Source organism: Antechinus flavipes, chromosome 4, assembly GCF_016432865.1.
Source record: "Antechinus flavipes isolate AdamAnt ecotype Samford, QLD, Australia chromosome 4, AdamAnt_v2, whole genome shotgun sequence".
NCBI lineage: Eukaryota > Metazoa > Chordata > Mammalia > Dasyuromorphia > Dasyuridae > Antechinus > Antechinus flavipes.
In genome coordinates, this window is record NC_067401.1 from 113,149,319 (window position 1) to 113,157,151 (window position 7,833).

Here is a 7,833-nt window from a genome sequence, read left to right on the forward strand (position 1 = left end):
AGAGTAGGGCTAGCAAAAACATTATCTTCATTTTTTTACTGATAAGACTGAGGTGCTATGAGCTTGCACAACTTGCTCAAAATCATACAGCATGGAAGGATTTTATATAGAATGCAAATCTTAGTCTTTTTTATTGTTCTCCATTCTTCCTTACCACAAATTGACTTTGTTTTCCCCCCACCTTTCTTAGTTTCATATACACATACATATACTTACACACATATAAATCTATCTATATATATCTGAAGGAGGCACAATCCTATACGAATAATGGAATTGAAGATGGTGAAGGAAATGTAAGGGCAACAAAAAAAGAGTTTTTGTTTTGATGACACTGGAAGAAAAAAAATAAGGGGTAGATGGAATAATGATAACTGACAATTGAATCACTCAATTCTTATTTCTTTATTCCTGCTAAGGAAAATAGTCTTTCCCACAGAAATGACAAAGCATTTTGTGGCTAATAGGAAGTTGATGCTTAAGGTAAAGAAGGAAATAATTTGAGAAGCACCTAATTGCTCTTGAAGAGGAGCACCAAGACGGTGAAGATCCTTGAGTTTATGATCTATGAAGATTGAATTAAGGATATGAGTGTGCTCAGGATGGAGAATCTCTTTGGTCCCATTGGGCAGAAACAAAGGCAACACAAAAACGTGGTAAAAGGGCACTCTCTTAGAGAAAGTGGTTCCTATGGAATGGTTTACTAGAAAATTCTCCAGATAATCTATAGTTAGCAAGGAAGAATATGCCAGGAGTTGAGAAGAAGTATGATGAAAAATAAAATATAGTTCCTGTCCTAAAGGAGATTATTTGAGTTCATTTGAATGTGAAACAAGTTGGTGATATATTAACACATTTTCAATTCTCTTATCAAACAGATTTGCACCATATTCATTTATTGTTACATAAAAGGTGTCGCTCAGGAAGCTCTCAATCATATTCTCCCCCATCAGAAAAAGTTCCCTAGCCCTCACTTATGCCTAGTCAATTTATTGAACTCTTTCTTTCTTCAGGGTTATGGTCAAAATCTTTTGCTAAATCTTCTTGAATCTAGAAATAAACACATGCTTCCTTTTTATGGGTCTTACCTTCAGTGGTGCCATTTAAATTACCTTAAACATTTGATAAGTTTCTTTTTTAAATAATTATAACTTTTTATTGACAGAACCCATGCCTAGGTAATTTTTTATAACATTATCCCTTGCACTCACTTCTGTTCTGACTTTTCCCCTTCTCCCACCTCTCCCAGATGGCAAGCAGTCCTATACAGAACATTTGATAAGTTTCAAGAAGATTTTTCCACACTGTGTTGGGAGAGAGACTAGAACTGAAGACTCTTCATTACTGCAGACATGACAATGGTCTCTCCTGTCCCACCCACCCCCTACCCCCCACCCCACCCCCCGCCTCCAAACTTTACAAGAACAGGAGGGAGTACTGTGTCCGACAATGTAGAAATCACCTTTCTTTAGTTTGGGAAAGGTCATCAAAGATGGCATTATGATACTATTTTTTCCTGGGCTTTGACTTAGGAGTAGCATTTTAAAGGTCAGATATTTGGAGTAAAGAGGGGGACATAGGGAAACTTTAAGTCTGTGAAACAACATGATATAAAGGAGATAGGTAAGAAAAACATGGAGTGAACTCTCTCATAATATGTAGCTGGACAATGTAATCTTAGCAGTGACATTGCTGTTTGAGTAAAGGAGTGACATAGAAAAGAATCCCTGCTGAAGAGAGACATTACCAAAAACAATACTCTTTGCAACCAACATTAGTGGATGATATGGACATCCTGTCTGGAATCCTTATTTCCACATCCCAGGATCCAGAAATCAGAAGGAATGGCTTTATGGAATTATGGTTAGGGAATGATATAAAGCTGAAATGGTCTGTGTAAAGTGCTTTCCTAGGAAAATTGAATTTCTCTGTCATGAGATACTATCACCCAAGCCCCCAAACTACTTTTTCTCTCATATTCTTAATTTTCAATATTTTTTTCTCAAGATCTAAGTATTTGCAAAACTATAGAGGAGAAAAAAAGACAAAATGGTCCTCAAGGAGCTTGCATGGTACAATCAGTTGGATTGATTGCCAAATCTTGTTCATTATACCTTTCTAATAGCACTAATGCCTATTGCCATAGTGAGCTCTTCCAAACCAGACCTCTATAGATCATGCATGTTAAAGAATTTGATAGAACACTCCTTAAGCCACTTCCTAAGTGCTCCCCCATCCCACTTCTATTTTGATTTGAGAACCAAAATCATATGAACACTATCAACATTTCTGGAAAGAATATGTAAATGGCTTGTTTCATTTTTCAACTTTGTGATTTCTCAGACCACAAATCCCCTACCCATGATCATTTTCCCAAATATATTGTTTCTCCTTTTGGAAAGTAAATTCCTTGAAAGCAGAGACTGTATTGTTTTATGTGTGCACTTTTAGAGCCAGGTGTAATACTTGACATTTATTAAGAGTTTTACAATTCTATTTATTCTTTCATTAATTCATAATTCTTGAATCCAGTCTTTTCTATCCATTCCTATCTCAATCACCCAAATTTTGCCACTGACCACTTCATTTTTGGGTCAAACAGTACTTATTTACTGATCTTAATATTCAATACTCAATAAATTTCTGGTCTTGTTCCAATCCAATCTCCTTGTTGACTTTATGGCCACATGAGTCTTCTTATGTATTACACTTGTTTAAAAAATAAATCTCCCTTACTTCCTCCCTTTTCCCATTGTGTTTAAAACAGATTTATAAATATATTTAAAACAATGCTAGTTTAAAAAATAAATCTCCCTTACTTCCTCCCTTTTCCCATTGTGTTTAAAACAGATTTATAAATATATTTAAAACAATGCTATGCATACTTCTGTTTATCAGTTCTTTCTCTGAAAACAGATAGCATCTTCCTTCATAGATCCTTCTTGGTTGATTTGAATATTTGTAATATTCAGAGTAACTTGATTGTTCATAATTATTTTTCAAACAATATGACTGTTGCTGCATATCATGTTTTCTCTTAGGTCTGCTTATTTTACTCTTCATGCAAGTCTTTTTATGTTTTTCAAACAATTTATGGATTTTTTTTTCTATTTCTATTTTGCCCTTTCATCCAAAAAATTCAGAGAATTTTTCCTTTATAGTTGCTTGCACTATAGTAATTTCATTCTCTTTTTGATCACAATTTTCAGATAGTCCAACAATTTTTATATTGTCTCTTCTTTATCTGTTCCCTAAGTCTCAAGTGAGATGTTTTACATTATCTTCTATTTTTTTCATTTTTAAAATTTTGTTTCATTATTTCTTGGTGTCTTACAAAGACATTAGCTTCTCCTTACCCAATTCTAATTCTTAAAGTTATTTTCTTCTCTAAATTTTTGACTATTATTTTCCAGTTGGTTGGCTTTCTTTTCATGATTTTTTTGCATTACTAATCTTGTCCTAATTTTCCCTCAACCTCTTATTTGATGTTTAAAGTCCTTTCTAACCTCTTTTGAAACCTCTTTTTAGATTTGTGACCATTTTGCTTTTTTTTTCTTTGAGATAGAAGTAGCTATTTTAACTTCACTATCTTCTGAGTTTGAAGCCAGACTTTCTCTGCCACTAAAGTAGCTATTGATAGTTGGATTATTTGTCTTTTGTTTACTCATTTTTAGGGGACTTATTCCTTGTCTGTTAACTTTTTGTTAAAGTCAAGCTCTGGTCCCAAATGTGGGTAATAATAAATTGAACTTTGGTTTTTTTACTACTGTTTTCTAAGGTCTATCTGGGGGTCTGACTTCAGGTATTCTTCTCTGACCAGGGTTCCTAGCAACATTGTGATTGCAAATGCTCTTACTCCCTGTAGTATCACCTGCAGGAGCAAGCTTTAGCTCATTCCTCTGCTTTAGAAGGAAAACTGGGGACTGCCCATTGTGAATGCATTCCCTGGAGTATGCCTGCTTTTCCTCATCTATAGCCACAGTGAGGGTGTGTCTAACAAGCACACTAGAGTCTCAAGTCTGCAGCCAGTGAAGGGGGAGGGTCTTGCAGACTTCCTCTAATTACCTGTTGGATCCCCACATTCTCCATGAAAAAAAAGTTCCAGAAGCTGAGGCTGTTACCCTAACACACCTGCCCCCAAGGATTATCGTTTATTGATTCAGTGGTTTTTTTCCAGAGATATTTGCATTTCAATCAGCCTGGGAACCACCACCCTGGGAAATTGGGTTTTCCCCAACATTCTCCCAAACTGTCTTAGGGGACAACTGCTTTACCCTAGCTTTTAATTATTTCTGTCCCACTTTGAGATATTATTTTATATTACTTGTGGGATAATTTAGAAGAGCCAGGTAACTTCCTGCCTTATCCTGTCATTTTCCAAGAATCTTTTTCCTTTTATGTTTTTCTAATCATATTTTCTCCCTACTTAAAAATCTTCAAAATATCTCTATTTAAGATTTTAACAGTAGTGATGGAACCATTCCGTGCATTATAGATGGTGTGAGCAAGTATATAAAGGTGAAAAATGACAAATATGGGGAAATATATTTAGTCTAGTTTGGCAATTCAACGAAGGACTTAGAGAGAAGATTATTTTTTAAAATAATTATAACTTTTTATTGACAGAACCCATGCCTGGGTAATTTTTTACAACATTATCCCTTGCACTCACTTCTGTTCCGACTTTTCCCTTCCCTGCCTCCACTCCCTCCCCCAGATGGCAAGCAGTCCTATACATGTTAAATATGTCACAGTATATCCTAGATACAATATATGTGAGCAGAACCGAACAGTTCTCTTGTTGCACAGGAATAATTGGATTCAGAAGGTAAAAATAACCTGAGAAGAAAAACAGAAATGCAAACAGTTTATATTCATTTCCCAGTGTTCTTTCTTTGGATGTAGCTGCTTCTGTCCATCACTGATCAATTGAAAATGAGTTAGATCTGAGAGAAGATTATGAGATAAGATTTAAAGAAGTGATGAGGTATTTTGAAGATTTTTGAGTAGGGATAAGATATGATTAGAAAAACATAAAAGGAAAAAGATTCTTGGAAAATGACAGGATAAGGCAGGAAGTTACCTGGCTCTTCTAAATTATCCCACAAGTAATATAAAATAATGTCTCAAAGTGGGACAGAAATAATTAAAAGCTAGGGTAAAGCAGTTGTCCCCTAAGACAGTTTGGGAGAATGTTGGGAAAAACTCAATTTCCCAGGGTGGTGATTGACCTGATTGAAATGCAAATATCTCTGGAAAAAAACCACTGAATCAATAAATGATAATCCTTGGGGGCAGGTGTGTTAGGGTAACAGCCTCAGCTTCTGGAACTTTTTTTCATGGAGAATGTGGGGATCCAACAGTTAATTAGAGGAAGTCTGCAAGACCCTCCCCCTTCACTGGCTGCAGACTTGAGACTCTAGTGTGCTTATTAGACATACCCTCACTGTGGCTATAGATGAGGAAAAGCAGGCATACTTCAGGAAATGCATTCACAATGAGCAGTCCCTAGTTTTCCTTCTAAAGCAGAGGAATGAGCTAAAGCTTGCTCCTGCAGGTGATATTACAGGGAGTAAGAGCATTTGCAATCACAATGTTGCTAGGAACCCTGGTCAGAGAAGAATACCTGAAGTCTCACACATTCTTTATTTGCAAAGCAGTTTTTGATCCTAAAACCAAAACTCTTTGATACCTATTATATTTCATGTGTGTTATATTCAACCCAGTTTCCTAGTGTGACAAGTTTTTCAATTTTGATTTCTTTGCATTATTGCATTTCTCCCTATCAGCTCTGTATCATTTCATTTGTATATTTGATAAAATATGAGAGCTAGTATTTAATTGAATTAATGATAAGAATATTAAACAGCATAGATCTTTAGGATTCTCCATTGGACTCATCTTTCCAAGATGATATTGAACCTCTGGCAACTGTTTTTTGAATTCAAATAATTTGAATTCCACTCCACTAGTTCTGAATTCACCTAAATGTATTATTATCTAACCCTCAAGTCTTATTTGGTTTATAAGGGTAGCATGAAATACTTTATCAAACTTTGTCAAATCGATTTGAGCTTTATCTATAAGGTTGTCATGATTTACCAATTGACCAAAGTTTTCAGACTTTTCACTCATCGACATTTCTTTTTCCTGAATTTTTAATGTTCACCTTTTCACTTCTCTGTTCTGAAGTTAGTAAGTAACATGCTTCATTATGGATGCCCAGAAATCACAGTTTTTAAATATAGTGCATGCCTTTCTGTATCTATCTATCTATCTATCTATCTATCTATCTATCTATCTATCTATCTATATGTGTGTGTATAATATATATATGTGTGTGTATATATATATTATATATGTGTATATATATATATATATATAGATGTGTGTGTGTGTGTATTACACATACATAGTGAAAATTGTCCTGAGAAGTTAAGAAATTGAGAACATGAGAGAGGAAATTATTTCTATCAAAACCATATAGAAAATGATGGGTAGCAAGATGATAAAATAACTAGAATGCTGCACCTGGAGTCAGGAAGATTCCTCTTCCTGAGTTCAAATCTGACCGCAGACACTTAGAAGCTTTATGACCCTGGGCAAGTAGTTTGACCTTGTTTCTCTCAGTTTCTTCATCTATAAAATAAAAAGGAATTAGGAAACCATTTTAGTGTGTTTGCCAAGAAAATTCCAGAATCCCAAATAGTCAGACACAACTGAAAAAATGACTGAACAAATATAGACAAAAAATGGCAAATTAGATTAGATCTCAGATCTAAATGTAATGTAATTCTTGATTTAATATATACTTTCTTCAATTCATTTCATTTGGGGGTCATCTTCCTTTAATTCAATTCAATAAATAATGTCAAAATAAGTTCTTAACAAGGATTGGGCCATCTAGTTGTGAATTTCTGTGCTAATATTTACTACCAGAATTTTTGTGGACAAATTACTTAAACTCTTTGGGTCTGTTTTCTCATCTGTTAAAAAAAAGAAGATTTCACTGGATGATTTTTAAGGTCCCCATAGTCTTTATATTCTATGGTAAAGGTACAGAATTCTAAAAGATCAGATCTCTTATAGAGGGAACAATTGGAGAAAAACCAAGAGTCAATTGGATAAGAACTTTGGAAGCTAATTTGCCTGTGATTTAAGGAGACTACTGTTGTTCTTTATTCTCAAAGTGGATGCAAATGACTTCATTACATCGGGGTCAAGGTACAGTATGTCTGATGGTAGCGATTAGACCAAAATGCACTTGCAAGGCCCTACCACAGGGAGGCAGTAAGAAAAAACTGAATGTTTGTGATGATAGTGGATGGCCAAACTGGTCCTTGAAGAGAAAGTTCATTTTGCGATGAATGACCTTTACAAACTGCATTGACACAAACTAAAATACTAATTTGATTTTTGGATGGAACTTAGAGCTGAGAAATTCCATGCTAATTGTGGAACTTTGCTCAGAATTGGCACCTTGAGGAGAAAGATGAAACAAACAGCTTGCTGGGTTGAATATGTAGGTGATGTCAAAACTGGAGAGCAGCACAGGATGCTAGGTGATACACTGAAGAATTAAAGACACTCTCAATGGTTTGTGTGTGTGTGTGTGTGTGTGAGAGAGAGAGAGAGAGAGAGAGAGAGAGAGAGAGAGAGAGAGAGAGAGAGAGAAAAGAAAAGAGAAGAGAGAAGAGAAGAGAAGAGAAAGAAGAGAAGAGAAGAGAAGAGAAGAGAAGAGAAGAGAAGAGAAGAGAAGAGAAGAGAAGAGAAGAGAAGAGAAGAGAAGAGAAGAGAAAGAAGAGAAGAGAAGAGAAGAGAAGAGGAGAGGAG